This window comes from Oryctolagus cuniculus, chromosome 3, assembly GCF_964237555.1.
Source record: "Oryctolagus cuniculus chromosome 3, mOryCun1.1, whole genome shotgun sequence".
Taxonomy (NCBI): domain Eukaryota; kingdom Metazoa; phylum Chordata; class Mammalia; order Lagomorpha; family Leporidae; genus Oryctolagus; species Oryctolagus cuniculus.
Window position 1 is genome coordinate 101,407,888 of NC_091434.1, and position 17,615 is coordinate 101,425,502.

Genomic DNA, 17,615 nt, shown 5'->3' on the forward strand with positions numbered 1-17,615 from the left:
CGCTAGGCAGTGGCACTTTGACAGAACACTTTTGAAGTCAGTCACAGAAAATGAAGCTTGGCAGGCATTGGAAACCAGATGCCCTGCAATGCTGTTTTCGTATTTGTTTTTTCCGTGCCCATAGTGAAGTTGGGATGTAGTTGTTTGGCATTTCCCTCTTGACAGGAGATGTCTCGGGAAAATGACATCTAGAAATTGCTTTCCTATAAAGATAAAGTGGAAGCTAATTTGCCAGTGTCCTGCTGAATCTCAAGCCTCGCTTCAGCAGATGAAGGTGGAGTGAATGATCAGAGGAATCAAATGCTAGGGAGATGTCAAGCAGACAGTAAACAATTACTTTATTGACTGCTTCTGATTCTAATATAATTAGTTCAGACTACTGATATTTTTTTTTCTAAACTATGAAATGAGTTAAAATCCTTTTAACACACTAGCCGTGTGATCTAAAGAAGGGTAGTGGTTTAAAAGAATAGTGATGAAAAAGAAAATATATTTTAAAAGGAATACAAACAAAACATCTCAAGGAAACACAAAAATGAGCATTTTTAGAATGGTTCAAAATGGTAGACATGTTATCAGTTTGAAATGAGAAGTTAAGGGAGTTAAATTCATATTTAAGGAACATGGCCAGGTAGATGCTTGGCACAATGTTTTAGTAGAAATATATAATAAATACTAGTTGTAAAATTGGAAGATTTGATAACTTTAGAAAAGTTGAACACTAGCTCAATGTCATACTATAGAAGTATCAGACAAAGATACACAAGGGCAGACTCTGATGAGAATAATTGCTCCTTGGTAAAAGATATTTATACAGTTATTAAAGTTGACTAAAAGTGTGTAAATTATTTAAATTCAACTTATTTTATGTTTTTTTGTCTTTACATATAAGTAAAAAAAATCTGTTATCAAAATTTACTTAACAAATTCTATTTAAAACATTTGAATTGTCTCACTGAGACCAAAGAAAATGGTGAAAGAGTAGAGAGATTTTATTTAACTATAAATGCTATTTCTACAGAATTAATTTCATTTTGGGAAGTCAAATTTTATTGTGGATTCCATAGACTTGCATTTACGATATTTTTTGACAAGAGTTGTTTTATTATTAACTATTTATTAAGAATTTTTGTAATTTTTTTCTTTTTCTTTGTTAAGAAAGAATATCTATAATAATAATAGTACAAAGTAAATTATCCCTAGCAGTTAAATGCTGGAAGTAGAATTTTGTGATCACTTCAAATATATTCTGTATTTTAACAACTTGAGTTTTAAATCATAAAAGTAACCATATTAGAAACAAATGGAAAAACAAAAAGATATTTTAGTCACCTCTTACCCTTTGGTCTTTTCCTTTGTAGTATCTTTTTTTTTTCTTTGCATTTTTAAATATAGCATAATTTTAGAATACTTAAAATTTGATGTCATGCTTTATATTTTAACTTTAACTGTTCATGTTGCAGCTTATATTTAATCGAGATTCTACTAAATGCATACCTACATGCATGCACATAATTATATGCACATAAACAGACACAAACACACATATATATAAATTATTGAACATTATTCTAATTTCAAAATTTTGCTAAATAACAAATATACCTATTAATAAATAAAAATTTCATATTTTCTCATATTTTCATATAAATTCTCAGAAGGCAAATAACTAAATCTTTAAAAAATATTTCTCTGAAACATACTTTTAGGTTTAGATACTAAGGTATATTGAGTAAGTATACCAATTTCATGTAGAAAATTTAAGATTTGGTATTAGAAAAGGGAAAGCATATAGTGATCATTGGTATTAGTAAATTAAATTTGCCAAAGTAAATGGCAAGAAACTTCTTTATTCTTTTCTACAGCACAATTCCAATGCCTGTATGGTAACTATTCATTAACATCTGTGAGATACCCAAAAGCCATGCTCTCTTCTGTAAAAAACATCCGATTCTTATAAAATCCTTCAAGACAGGTATTGTTACACCTGTTTCACAAATTATCAGTGATTAGAATCTCAGAGGGAACAAATGACTTGCCCAAAACAATGTACCTGTTGAGTGGTAGATTCAGGAAACTAACAGATTTATTCCAAAGTGAAAAAATTGTAAGTTGCAAATGTACCTTGCTCCAAGTGGAATTTGAGCCCTATCTACCCACTCATTAGTTCTCTGAACATCCCCTTGCTACTCTACATTTACACCTATTTTTTCTTCCTGGACAGATTTCTTCATACCAGAAACACTTGTATCTCCATTCTTTATCTGACATCTTCTCACCGTTTAAAACAGGGCTTTCTTATTTTAGGGACACTTTTGAAACAGACTTTATTTTTAAAATAACTTTAGGCTTTTTAGAACAATGTAGAACAAGAAAATTGAGAAGATAGTACATAAAGTATCCATATATCCCATAATCAGATTTCCCTTTTAGTAATATTTCCATGAACATAAACAATGCATTCATGACAATTGGTTAAATAATAATACTATATCCTTATTAACAAAAGCCCATACTGTTTAAGGTTTTCTTCATTTTTATCCAGTGTCTTATCTATTCTAGGATCCCATTTAGATATCACATTACATTAGTTCTTGTTTTTATTGAGATTCTTCTTAGTGGTGGCAGTTTCTCAGCCTTTGATGACTGACAATTTTAAGGAGTATTGATTACACTATTTTGTAGGTTCCCACACTTTGATGATTTGCTTGTAATATTGCAGATATAGGCTGTTGGGAGGAAGACCAGAAGAAAAGAGTGATTTTCACTATACCATATCAAAGATTTTATGATTAGCATGATTTATGCCTGTTGATCATGACGTTGAGCATCTGGCTAAGAAATATTTGGCTTCTCCCATTTAAAATCATGGTTCTCTCTCTTTTCCATTCTGTTCACTTTAGAAAGAGATAGGTCTTCTTTGTATCCCTGAAGTACATATATTTTTGTTTTTTTATGAAGGGAGCCACTTATTTTCTGGCTTTTTCACATTATAACTAACCAGGAATAGATAGGGATGCTTTGGTTATATCTTTATTCTAGGCACATATCACAGATTATGTTATATAAAGAATATTTGGTTAAATATTTGCTGAATAAAGGGATGTTTTATATAAAGGACAGTACTCAGAAACATATTTTACCATGAAATTTAGATATATAACCTTGAAAACATATTACTTTTGTTTCCATATCTTTTCAACAATTAGGAAGCATTGGTAGAAAACAAAACAGATTTCTAAAATTTTTAAGCAATGGAATAATTTTGTCAAAAATTTACATGGACACTATATATATATATATATGTATATATATATTTAAGTTGAGCAGTTATTATCAAGTGAAAGATAAAAATAAAGAATTCTAGGAAAACTCTATTATGAAACTATTCATAAAAGCAAAATACCTCAATATTGATACCATTCAACACAATTTCTTTTGAGAAAGCAAAGCATTTATATTAATAAACCCTGAAATATGCATCCTACCTCCAAAATAGTTACTCTCGTATTTCTATCAGGCAAGGAATGTATATTCCAATAATATAATCTATCCAATAATAAATCTATCAGAAGTATTTTTTATTCCTTGCATTTCAATTTTGTTGCAAAAATATAGACTGTAAAGAATACTACCCCTCCCCCAGAAATGAGTGTAGCAATGCTGTCTTTCAGATAAGTAGTGTTGAAGAGAGAAATGACATACCTATACCCATGAATGGAGATAAATATCCTCAGAGGTTCTTTTGTTTCCCTTGGCTTGAAACATGGCATTTTCCATTTGTCTCTAGGCAGGCTCATCTTGATGATAACTCTTGAGCTTATTCTTTTGTGGACTTGGAAATTAATCACCTGACACCTAGTAAAACTTCTCTTTAACATGAAGTCTTTATTCGTTCCCAAAATGAAAATTAAACATCTCCATATTATAAATCTCAGGAAACCAGAGTTAGTATTTATTTGTTTTTGTTCTATTTGTTTTCTTCTACTGAACCACTGATATCTACTTAATATTTGTAGGTCCAAATATTTTAAATTGACTGAGAAATAAAGGACTTTGCCCTGGTAGAAAGCAGATGAATTAAAACTGTTTCATAAAACTGCTTCCCCGGAATTACTCTTAACTTTACACTCTGTTTCTCAAGACTGGGATTTATTGCTTTTCAATAGCCTCATACTTTACAATGAAGGCAACACTGTGTAAAGATAGAAGAACAGTTACCATTACTTATGACAGATAATGTACCCTATAAACAACTTATTATTAAATGAATCCTTTCCTCTTAGGTGGAACAAAAATATTCTTAAATTTAATTTTAGATTTAGGAAACATTTCAGAATATTTAGTGGACATTATTTTAGTTTCAATAGTCTTTTTATCATATTCAGTCAATTTGTTAAATTCTCCATACCTGTTATTTCCTAATTCAAATAAAATTAATGCTGTCTAAATACAAGGCTCTTTACAAAACCTTTCTTTTCTCATATATTGAATTTACATGAGCAAAGTCTGTAAAATTGTATAGACCTAGACTTGAATTCTGATTCCTTCACTGATGAAATTGAAGAATTAGTAAAAATGTTTTATCACTGCACTTCAATTACAAAATGGGAAACCTCATAGATTTAAATATACGTAAAACAATAGTATTTTGGAACACTGACAGCACAAGAAAATAGCAAATATACTACGAAGTGGGAAAAAAGAAAAAAAATCTCAAATGTTCAGATTTTCTACAGACCCCAGAAAACATCTTAGATGTTTCTGTTTGGTGTGTTAATTAAACATTTTTCTTTTAGTTCTTAAAGCATAAAAAGATATACATACATAATGCAGATAGATAAGAAAGGTATTATTCCAGGATTCTATATTTTTTCTAAAGAGAGTTATTTGCCTTCGCTGAAATAATTATATCTGTGAGTGTGTGATGAATAAATGCCTAAAGATCAAATATGAAATTCGAAAGTAGACACAATGTTGAGATAGTTAAATGTTAATAATGATGGAAGTATTATCACTATTCAGTACAATTTTGTGAATTATGTAAGATTATTATTATACATCCATGTGGCTTTATGCATTTGAATTTTTTAAAATGTCCACAACTACTTATCCCATATTTGTTCTTAAGGGTGCTATTGTCAGAAGATTTACCATGTGTAGGAAAAAGGAAAGCAATTTCACGTACCTTACATCTGCAAACACCAAAATGCAAGTAGTTTGGATCTCATGACATTGAAGCCTACATATCCACTTTTTAGAGACTGTACAGTTTAGAAGTGCACCACACTGATAACCATCAGTCCCTGGGTTGACTGCTGAAAGGAATATCAAGAAAGCTTTCCTTTTGAGAAAAGACCATAAGAGTGAGACATACTCGTCCTCGTCCATCTTGGTGAATTGATTTCTGCTAGGGCAGAAGAAGCTTTGCCCACACTGTATATAAGTCAGAGAATTATGATAAGCTAATGAGCTGAAAGCTAGTCTCCTAAGTAGAAAAAACTGAAAAATGTGTCTGAGGCACATGTTCAGATTGTTGAAAACAGTCAGTTCTGGCATTATCAGGTAACAGTCGGCTGTTAGAGAGCTAGTTAGGGAGCTTGCCTTACACATCATGTCCCCCAAGATAGCTTTCATAGTATTTGGACTGATACTAGCAACATGATAAACTCAAATAAGAGTGCTTTCAAAAGTTATTTAGGTTATTATTGTCTTTTGCTTTCTTTATCTCTGATTTTTTTTTTATTTTGTTATTTGAAAGTCAGAATTATATGGAGAGAAGGAGAGACAGATCTTACAACCACTGACTCATTCCCCAGATGGCTACAATGGGCAGCACTGAGACAGGCAGAAGCCAGGAGCAAAAAAGTTCATCCAGGTCTTGCACATGGGTGGCAGGGGTGTGAACAGTTGGGCCAAACCTCCCTGCTTTGCCCAGACCATTAGAAGGAACTGGATCAGAAATGGAGCAGCCAAGACTTGAACCAGCACCTATATGGGATGTTGGGGTCGTATCTCTCTCATCTGAAATTCTGATATATGCAAATATGCATTTTCATAGAATTACGGAAATTTTTGATCATGATTGATGTTGCATTCTTTCTTCCAGGCTCTATAGCTAAAACACAAAGCATTTTTGTCCTAATTTCCTTAAACTATACAGGTTAGTTGGAAAAAGAAATTATAACATTGTCCTATACATTTGTAATTATATATATATGTATTAAACCTGGCAACTGTAACATGGTGTTAAGACAGAGGGAGAGTACAGATAGTACATGAACCTATTTAGTTGTAGGTTTTCTGCCTTTCATGTGAACTACTGAAATATTAAATCTAAGGCTGTGGACACTAAAATATGTGTATGATGTGTATATGAGTCACACACAAACTAAAGGCCTATAAAAAGTATGTAAGATGGGCCGGCTCTGTGGCTCAACAGGCTAATCCTCTGCCTTGCGGCACCGGCACACCGGGTTCTAGTCCCGGTCGGGGCGCTGGATTCTGTCCCGGTTGCCCCTCTTCCAGGCCAGCTCTCTGCTGTGGCCAGGGAGTGCAGTGGAGGATGGCCCAAGTGCTTGGGCCCTGCACCCCATGGGAGGCCAGGATAAGCACCTGGCTCCTGGCTTTGGATCAGCGCGGTATGCCGGCCGCAGTGTGCCGGCGGTGGCCATTGGAGGGTGAACCAACAGCAAAAGGAAGACCTTTCTCTCTGTCTCTCTCTCTTCTCACTGTCCACTCTGTCAAAAACAAAAAAAAAATTTTAAAAAGTATGTAAGATGAAATTTTAAAATAATCATAAAATCTAAAAGAAGGCAGGTTTTGTAGAGCCTAAGAAGAAAATATGGAGGAAACCAATAAAAAGCAATATAGGCATAAATATAATCATAATAATATTTATATTAATTATTAGCTTACTATATATTAAAATTTTAGAATGAATTGAAAATTCGGACTCATCTATATGAAACATTTAAGTGAAGCATTTTTTATTTTGTAATGTTTTTTAACATTTGCCACATTCAATTCAAATATAGACATTATATACTTATACAAATATACTATTTTCTCTTGAAAACAGGTTAATATCAGAATGAGGGATTCATAACAATGATCATAATATTGAGAAAGAGAAATGTATTGTTATTTATATGGTCTGATTCAGTGAAGTAATATTTATAACTTGACACTGAATGATAAGTCTGCTCCCACAAATATGAAAAAACATGAGACTTGCCTTTCTGGGTTTGACTTATTTTACTTAGCATAATGATCTCCAATTACATCCATTTTGCTGTAAATGTCAGGATTTCCTTCTTTTTTTTATAGTTGATTCAGAATCTTCACTATTGTGAATTGTGCTTCTATAAATATTACAACCCAGGTAGATCTTTCATACGATAATTTCATTTCCTTTGGACTTATTTCCATGAATAGAATAACTGTCATATAGTTTTATCAATTTTTAATTAACACGTATAAGCTATTTAGATTTTCTCTCATCCTAAGTCAGTTTTGGTAAATCATATTACTTATAGACTTGTCTCCATATGTTGTTAAATTTGCTAATATAAACTTGTTTATAACATTCTCTATTTTCCCTTTAATGGCAACACTGTCCAATAGAACTGTCTGTTCTATTAACCAGTATGGGGGTCTCTGGCCAGCCGTGGCTACTGAGGCTAGTGCAAATGAGAAACTAAACTTTTACAGATTAACTTTAATTGAATTAAATTTACATACGTGCATGTATATAAGGCTAGCCATGGTGGATAATGCAGATTCATGTGATTCTAATAATAACCTCTCTGATTACTGATGTTCAAACATTTGTGTTCCCTCTATTTATTATTACTTATTCTTGAGTTCAAAGTTTATCAATTTTATTAATTTCAAATTTCTCAAATATATTTATACTATATTATACAATATTTATCTTATGCTACATTAACTATATACTATGTATATTATACTATATATATTTATACTATGTTATACTTATATGATATAGTATCAAATCTAAGCTCAAAGAACTCAAACAACAACAATAACAACAAAACAAGCAAGTAAAGAAATAGGCAAAGGGGGCCCAGTGCTGTGGAATAGCAGTAAAGCTGCCCCTGTGGTACCAGCATCCCATATGGGTGCTGTTTCAAGATCCATTTGCTCTATATCTAATCCAGCTCTGGGCTATGGCTTGGGAAAGCAGAAGAAGATGGCCCAAGTACTTGGGCCTTTGCACCCCTGTGGGATATCCAGAAGTTCCTGGCTTCCAATTGGCCTAGTGCCAGCAGTTGTGGCCATTTGGGGAGTGAACCAGTGGCTACAAGATCTTTCTGTGCCTCCATGTCTCTGTAACTCTGCCTTTCAAATAAATAAATAAAGCTTTTTTATTTAAAAAAAAGAAAGAAATATGTAAAGAGCCATTAGAAAAGAAAAAGAAATCAAAGGGATACAAATTGGAAAGGTGGAAACCAAACTATCCATACTTACAGATTCATGATTTTATCTATAAGGGATCCAAAAGACTCCATAAGAGACAATTGGAATTCATAAAATGATTTCGTAAAGTGGTAGGATATAAAATTAACACAAAAAAATTAATAGCCTTTGTATACACAGAGAATGCCATGGCTGAGAAAAAACTTCTAAGCTCAATCCCAATCACAATGGCTACAAAAAAAAAAAAAAAAAAAAGAATAAAATAACTGAATAAATTTAACCAGGGAGGTCAAAGATCTCTACAATGAAGGCTGCAAAAGCGTTAAAGAAAGAAATAGAAGACTCTTAAAAATGGAAAAATCTTCCATGTTCATGAATTGGGAGATTCAATATCATCAAAAGGTCCGTACTACTGAAAGCAATTTACGTATTCAATGTGATCCCAATCAAGATGCCATGGACATTCATCGCAGATCTAGAAAATAACAATTCTAAAATTCATATGGAACCACAAGAGACCCCAAATATCTAAAGCAGTCTTATACATTTTGTACTTGGAAATTTTCAGAATGAAACTCGGGAACAAAAATAGAGGTGTTTTTCTTTTCCCATTCTTACTGGCATCCTCAGAAATTTGTCATTTCACATGAGAACTTGTTAATAATCAATTGACTCATCCCTGAACACTCTATATGTCATTCTGAACTTTCCTTCTTGTTCCCACCAGGCATACCTTTCTGAAATAATGGTTTATTCAAATCATTGCAAAGGTTTCGTGGTAGTACCCCATTTTCTTTGGTTTAGAGTGCTGTTTTTCACTACAATAAAAGCTTTATGTATAATTTATTGGTTCATTTATTTATTACTCAATAAAAGAAATTACTGAGTTCCCAATCCTTGATTGATCTATCTTTGAAATATTCTGTTCTTTGCTATTGTACTTCTGGAGAAAGAAATCAAACAAATGTAGAAACACACTTTTATTTTCAAACTTCAAAGCCTCCTAAGAACTATTTCAGTGTTTCCTGACTCAGCTGTCATTTGTGTGCTCCACAAAGACTATTTCTAACGTTTTTGTTCCTTGTAAACCCCTGACTGTGCTATCTTCTCCTTAGTTCTGAGACTATGACCTCATTTATTCTTTCCAAGAAAAAATAGAAGCCATAGAGTGAGTACTCTCACAATATAGTGATATCTAAAACAATAAATGTACCTTCAATCATATCATATCTATATTTCCTTCCTTTTGTTGTGAATAATCCCTTTCTTATGTGTATATATATATATTAAAATTTATATAAAGGGAACAAATTTATGTATTTCATATATACGATTTTAAGAGCAGGATACTCCCCACTCTTCTCCCTCTCCCCACCTGTACCCTCCTTATTCTTCTTTTTCTTTTAGCTTTCACAATGACATACTTTCAATTAACTTAATACTCAGAAGCCTAACCCTCCACCAAAGCAAGAATTCAACAAGCAGCTGGTAGAAAAGCCACTGTTCCCTGAGATTTTTGACAGGGCTATAAACAATGATCAAATCTCAAAATGTTAATTTCATTCCTAGAGTACTCTACATTATTAGTTACCACAAACCAGGGAAAACATATAATACTTCTCATTTTAGGACTGGCTTATTTCACTGAGAATAATGGTCTCTAGCTGAATCCATTTTGTTGCAAAAGACAAGATTTCAATTTTTTAAATCATTTCTTTGTTAAACAGTGTCTTCCTTCACCTACTTCTGCCATCCTCAAGGACTTTGTTCTGTTTCCATTCTCGTTTCTCCTAGATGTCAAGTGGTTCCTATTACTTTTAGTTTAATTCCTAAATTCCTTAATGTAGTTTTTGAACTTCTCTAGGCTTTTCTTTCCTTCCTTATGATCTGTATTTTTGTCAGGCCACATTTCTCTTAGTTCCCTGATTATGCATGTTGTTTCTAAATTGAAACTCCCCTTTCATGTTACTCCTCTTTTTAGAATACGCCTTGTCCCACTCAGCTGGGTAATTTTCTACTTAGCATGTTTTGGTCTCAATTTAGATGTAATTTGCTTCAGGACATCTTCCAAAGCATCTCTCATGTTTTTTTCCCACTGAATCTTGTATTTCCCCTATCATAAAAAATTCCATTGGATGTTATAATTATTTATTTGTCTTTTGCTCTTGAGTCTGCAAATTCCATTAGTATGGATATGTTATACAAAAGCTGTAATAATTGATTACCAGATGGTTTAAGAAGCCATGCACCATGCTTGGCATCCAGATCAGATGAGAGGAAAATGCTCTACACTAGGGGACTTTATAGTCTACTGGAAGAAACAGAGCATCTTAAAGCAATGGGGAATTTGGATGTTTATAACATTACTCACAAGCCATACAAAATTATCAACTTAAAAATTAGCCTGCTATAGATTTACTAAATTTTGGGTTCCACCAGTGGTTTGCTTGGCAGGACCAGGCCAAATGGTTTTTTTGGGCCTTATACGTTCTGCAGGCTGAGATTTTCCCCACCCCAATGGTAATATTAACACATTGAATACAGATTGCCAAAATTTATGATGGTACAACTGACTCTTTTTATTATTTTGTAGTGATGCAAAAGCAATGCTCATTCAATAAAATATCTTTTTATTATTATTATTATTATTATTATTTTTATTTATTTATTTGACAGATAGCGTTAGATATTGAGATAGAGAGAGACAGAGAGAAAGGTCTTCCTTCTGTTGGTTCACCCCCCAAATGGTCACTATGGCCGGAGCTATGCCTATCCGAAGCCAGAAGCCAGGTGCTTCCTCCTGATCTCTCATGCAGGTGCAGGGGTCCAAGCACTTGGGCCATCCTTCCCACTGCCCTCTGGGGCCACAGCAGAGAGCTAGACTGGAAGAAGAGTAACCGGGACTAGAACCCAGCGCCTGTATGGGATGCCAGCGCCACAGGTGGAGGATTAACCAAGTGAGCCATGGCGTCAACCCCTCAATAAAATATCTAAATTTCCTTCCAAGGCTGCTGATGTATCTTACTATACTCTCCTCTGATGCTGAACAGAAACATTGAGCTCCTGATCAAGAGGACAAATAATTCCCTTTCTTTAGTGTACTATGTTGCTAAGTTGTCATGTTCTGTAGGCTAGTTATAGCAAGTAAATATTTGACTTTTGGTGTTTTCAGCTAGAGAATGGATTTGTCCAAACACACAGCTATAATATATTGTTATCGGCCCCACTTTCGTTTCGACTCTGCATGCAACCACTTATGTTACTTACATCATTGCACCCATTAGACATTTCTACTGATTATTATATGATCTCCTCATTCCTTTTCTTTGTATTTTTTTCACATATCTGAATATGTCCAGCACCTATGGGCACATCAACAATCATAAATAACATTAATGAAATGTAATCAAGCTACTCTGATGATACTCTATGATACTCTACTCTATGGTATTATTTTCCTTCCCCTGAACTTTAATTCTAGTGTAACTTCCCACTTGAAAATCATCCATGAAGATGTGGCTAATTATTTATATGTATGTATGATTATGTCCCCTTTCAGACTAAGTGCTTCTGGAAGACAGAGATATTACTTAACTTACAGATAGATGAAATGCTCTGAAAGATGCAGCAAGGAGTAGGAAAGTATCTTGGATCAACATCTCATAAAAACTGACTTTTTGAAAATTATGACCTAATATTTCAGTCCTGCATATTTCTATATGCTTAATAACTTTGAATGCGTTACCTATTCTCCATATTTTCTCTACAACACGTAGATGCATTTATCCTAAATAGTTGAAGTACAGTATTTTGTTTATTCAGTTAACTACTTTTACATGTACCCAAAGTGCTATCATATACATCTATATCTTTCTTCCAATAATCCTGTGAAGTAGGTACAACTGATATTTCCATTGCCTTTGAAAGCCATGAGGTCCAAAATAACTTTAGATATTAAAGCAAAAGATAATCAAACTATTAAGTAGAAGTTGTAAGTCAGTCTTAATTCTGACTTTAACAACTTAACCACTGGCATGTTCTCGTAATAAAGATTACAGTTAGCTCTCCTGATGTTTACACATCATGTTGTGATGAGCAGGTTTCATTCCATAACTCCATTGACTGAAGAAAAGTGTGTATCTAATATCATATACCTTAAAAAATGAATCCTAGAAAGGTAATGAACATTATCTTCAGAAATGTAGCTGTAATATAAGAATGAGATGTGCTTGGCATTTTGCCAATATTGTCTTAATTTTTCTTCATAAAAGATTTATGACATTATTATATTCTAATGATAAGTCACATTACTGATGAGAAACTTGAGACTTAGAAAGATCCAATGACCTCTCCAGGGTGATTCGCATGGCTACTAACTAACAGACTGCATATGTGAATCAATGTGTCATCAAGATTGCTTTTAATTGTTTGGCATTACTGCCTTGTTAACTCCTATTTTTTGGTTCTTCTTATTCTTTTTTGGTATTTCTTTGTCATTGTGGTCAACTGCAGAATGTGAATGTGCTAAAAACACTGACAAGTGAATTTACTGCTTGGGTTCTAGATAGCTGGTTTTTCTTATAAAATGTCTAATAAATAATGTTGACCTTATCTTTATATTTTTCAAAACCTGCCTAAAATATTGTTTCATCAATTACAAAGGGATTTTAGAAACAAAAAATATAAACTTCAGGGGCCGGCTTTGTGGCATAGTAGGCTAAACTTCCTCCTGCAGTGCTGGGATCCCAAATGAGCACTGGTTCAGTTCATGTCCCAGCTGCTCCGCTTCTGATCCAGCTCCCTGCTATGGCCTGGGGATGCGGTAGAAGATGGCCCAAGTTCTCGAGGCCCTGCACCCAAGTGGGAGACCCAGAAGAAGCTCCTGACTTTGGATCAGACCAGCTCTGACCGTTGTGGCCATTTGGGGAGTGAATTACTGAATGCAAAACCTTTGTCTCTCCCTTTCTCTGTCTGCCACTCTACCTCACAAATAAATAAATAAAATCTTTTAAAAATACAAACTTAATTTAGAAGATTCATTTATATGTTTGAAAGGCTGAATTACAAATAGAAGGAGAAACACACACACAGAGGGAGAGAGAGGGAGAGAGAGAGAGAAAGAATTGTGAGAGAGAATCTTCCATTCCCTGGTTCACTCCCTAAATGGCCACAACGGCCAGGGCTGGCCCAGGCTGAAGCCAGGAGTGTCGTCCAGGTCTCCCACGTTAGTGCAGGGGCCCAAGAAGTTGTGCCACCTTCTGCTTTCCTAGATGCATTAGCAGGGATCTGGATTGGAAGTGAATCTGCCAGAACTTGAACTGGAGCCCATATGGAGTGCCAGCACCCCAGGCAGTGGTTTAACCCACCATGCCAAACACCAACCCGTTCAACTTTTAATTCTTCAATGAGTATATGCCTTCAAGTATATGACTTTTTAGTAGTTCAAATTGCTTTGTAATTAGTGATTGGCATGTTTCCCTTGAACTCTGTTATCCTTTTCCCTATGTGTCCTTTGCAACTCCTAACTCAGGATCTGCAGGCTCCTTTTTGCAAATTCTGTGTTCTATAATTTGGACAGAATTATGTGCCCAGGTGGGATAACTAAAATCATTACATTTCTGTCACATTCTTTCTCATATAATAGGTGAAAATAATAAAAGACATACTAATGTAAGATAAAAGCCAGCTGTATTATTTCAACTTAGTGACTGAATTCTATCAATCAAAGTACCCTTTGCTGTCAGAGAAGAAAACAAGAAGGTTCTGTATGGATGAAAATAAGGCTTTGGATAAACTAAAGTGAAAAAAATTTAATCTATAAAAGAAATATACTTCTAAGATTAAGGAATATGAACTAGAAAAGGCAAACAGTGTTTGATAAGACCTGTCTAGACATTGGTATCTTGAGTATGAATATTGAATAATAAAATTGAAATGAATAACATTATGATAAGATCAGGTAAATTCATGAAAACATAAATCAGCAAGAGAACAAAAATGCTTTGCACTGTCATTTTAAGTATTAAAACAAATACGGGCTGGGCCTCTGTTTGGCTAACTCTCTACTCAGCTGCTCACTTTATAGTGCCTGCAATGAAGATCACTGCCTATTTTTTGTCTGGTTTTATTGTAGACTTTAGGAACTACTCATATCACTTTGTTTTCTTAATAAAATTCATATTGTTAGAAAGTTCAATATTATTATATAAAAATTTAAGGACATAAGAAAAAAAACATAGAATTTACCAGAGTATTCTGAGTGAATCAGTTAACATTTTTTTTATTTCAAAGACTTAAGCCTGTATTAAGCATTCTCCACCCTAAATAGAATTATAATGGAAAACAGTTTATTTATTTATGTTTCATTTCGGCTCTGCCTTTTGTTTCCTTATTTAGCTTTTAACATACCCTCCTTGGTGTGTTAGATGATGATTTCAGAGAGAAATATTAAGAATATAAAAAGGCATAATAAAACTATAATGGGTGAGAGAATTCTAATCCCCACCCCACATAGGCTTTCTTACACATTTACAAGAAATCAAATACCTGGCCTTGGAAGCTGGAAGGTTTGCCCTTGTTCCTGCACCTTGCTGCCTCTGGGGACTGCATGGTCACTTTGGCAAAAGGCAATGCACATTGGAGTCATGCTCTTGGAACCCATATGTTCTCCCTGATCGGTGACAACTAACTAAGCACCAAAGGGGAAACCTGTTGAAGTGAAATGAACACTATGAGAAACAGTGACTAGATCAGCTCTTGTCCTGACTGTTGATGTACAATGTAATACTTTATCCATTTTAGTATTTATTCTTTGTTTTGTTTTAGTACTATCGGTTGAACTCTGTGATTAACACACAATTATTCTTAGGTGTTTAAATTTTAACTGAAAAGTGATCCCTGTTAAATATAAGAGTGGGAATAAGAGAGGGAGGAGATGTACAATTTGGGACATGCTCAATCGGACTTGCCTCAAATGGTGGAGTTAGAATCATGCCAGGGGATCCCAATACAATCCCATCAAGGTGGCATGTACCAATGCCATCTCACTAGTCAAAGTGATCAATTTCAGTTCACAATTGATCACACCGATAGGTCTAAGAGTCAAAGAGATCTCACAAACAAGTCTAGTGTCTGCTAATACTAACTGATAGAATCAAAAAGGGAGAGAACGATCCATCATGGGAAGCGGGATACACAGTAGACTCATAGAATGGCAGATGTCCTAAACAGCACTGTGGCCTCAGAATCAACTCTTAAGGCATTCGGATCTGGCTGAAGAGCCCATGAGAGTATTTTAGGCATGGAAAGCCAAGCCACCCTGGAAAAAAAAAAAAAAAAAAAAGAAGACCTAAATGGAAGATCTCTGCGAGTGAGATCCCAGTGGAAAGAATGGGGCCATCAACGAAGGAGGTACCTTTCTCTGAAGGGAGGAGTGAACTTCCACTTTGACTATGACCCTGTCAGAATAAGATCGAAGTCAGCGAACTCAAAAGGCTTCCATAGCCTTGGCAACTTACTGACGCCATAAACAAGAGTGTCAAATTGTTAAGTCAACAACAGGAGTCACTGTGTACTTACTTCTCATGTGGGATCTGTCCTTAATGTGTTGTCCAAAGTGAAGTAATGCTATAACTAGTACTGAAATAGTATTTTATACTTTGTGTTTCTTTGTGGGTGCAAACTGATGAAATCTTTACTTAATATATACTGAATTGATCTTCTGTATATAAAGATAATTGAAAATGAATCTTGATGTGAATGGAATGGGAGAGGGAGCGGGAGATGGGATGGGTGTGAGTGGGAGGGAAATTATGGGGGGGGAGCCATTGTAATTCATTAACTGTACTTTGAAATTTTATATTTACTAAATAAAAAAAAATTGCAAAAAGTGTTGCAAGTTGTTCAAAGATGGTTTGGATTTCCCATATCTCTTTCAAAAATTCTAACAGTGACCACAATTTTGGTTTTCCTTCCCTAAAAAGGATTTGTGCTTGCTGGCTTGGATTTTTGCTGTTTATCTGTTTGCTAACAGTGGACAAGACACTGGTCTCAAAGTCCATAGATTGCATCCACATAGGAAAATTGGACTGTTCATGGAAACAAACCTCCCAGGGATATGATGTCTAAATTGTCTTGAAGCATTAATTGTATTTTCACCCTAAATATTTTTTAAGGAATTTGTTAATACATTAGGTTCTTGAGGTCACAGTAAATGGATTATACTTGCTAAAAGACAATTCTCATCAGTTCTCATGTTAATGGGAACTTAATACAAACAGAACAGATTCAAATTAGTCCACAGACACAATTCTAAGAATATGATGAGAGCCGGCATTGTGGCGTACCAGGTTAAGTCCCTGACCCAGCCTAGGCTGTTGTGGCCATTTGAGGAATGAATCAGTGGATGGAAGAAATCTGTCACCTTCTCTAACTCTGACTTTCAAATAAATACATGAATCTTTTTTTTTAAAAAAGAATGTAATGATACTTCCTTCTTCTGTCCCTCCCACTTTTCCTCCCTTTCTCTTTCTTCTTTTCTTTCTTTCAAAATCTATTTTATTGTTCCCTTTCAAAAATTAGTACTACTCGAATTGTGTTACTTACATCATCAACATGAACCTCACCTGGGAGCTTGTTAGAAATATAGAAATTCAGGCACCATCTCAGACTTCCTGAATCACAATTTACAGTTTAAGAGGTCCCTTAGATGGTTTTCACCATATCAAGTTAACTCCTGATAAATGAGATTTCAACTTGTGTTGCTTCCTTGAATTAATTTTCGATGATATCCCTGACTGGGATGCCCTTATTAATTCTCTCATGCACTGAGTTCCTCTTATCCATGGCTCATACAATTAAAATTTTAATTTATTTTTCTATTGTTTGATTGTATCCTTGTTAAACTATCAGCGCCAGGATGAAACACTGTCTGCTTTTGTTGAGCATCGTCTACATGGCACAATATATATTATACTACATAATCAATAAGTATTTAATGAATGTGTGAATTAAGAAGTGTACCTGACAGTTTACCCTGTAGTAGTATAAATCATTTTGTTAACCTTATTTTAATTTTAAAAAATTTTCGAGTTTTCAACTTGTTAACATTGTAATTATTATAAACACTGAACACTTACGAAATTACTAATGTTAGAAAAACATTGCACTGATAG

The 17,615-nt window shown here is 34.2% G+C and overlaps 1 protein-coding gene and 1 long non-coding RNA gene across 10 annotated transcripts in view; one reads left to right on the forward strand and one right to left on the reverse strand.

The window, feature by feature from the left end:
• LRP1B (LDL receptor related protein 1B) overlaps positions 1–17,615 on the forward strand; it is a 2,140,503-nt gene that overhangs the window by 903,921 nt on the left and 1,218,967 nt on the right. The window lies entirely within an intron of this gene.
• Positions 8,732–17,615, reverse strand: part of LOC127491778 (uncharacterized) — a 38,316-nt gene continuing 29,432 nt past the window's right edge. The window contains exons 5-6 of the long non-coding RNA XR_007920681.2: positions 14,989–15,150; positions 8,732–11,804 (exon numbers count right to left, since the gene is read on the reverse strand). This is a non-coding gene — a long non-coding RNA (uncharacterized lncRNA). The remainder of the gene's footprint in view (positions 11,805–14,988; positions 15,151–17,615) is intronic.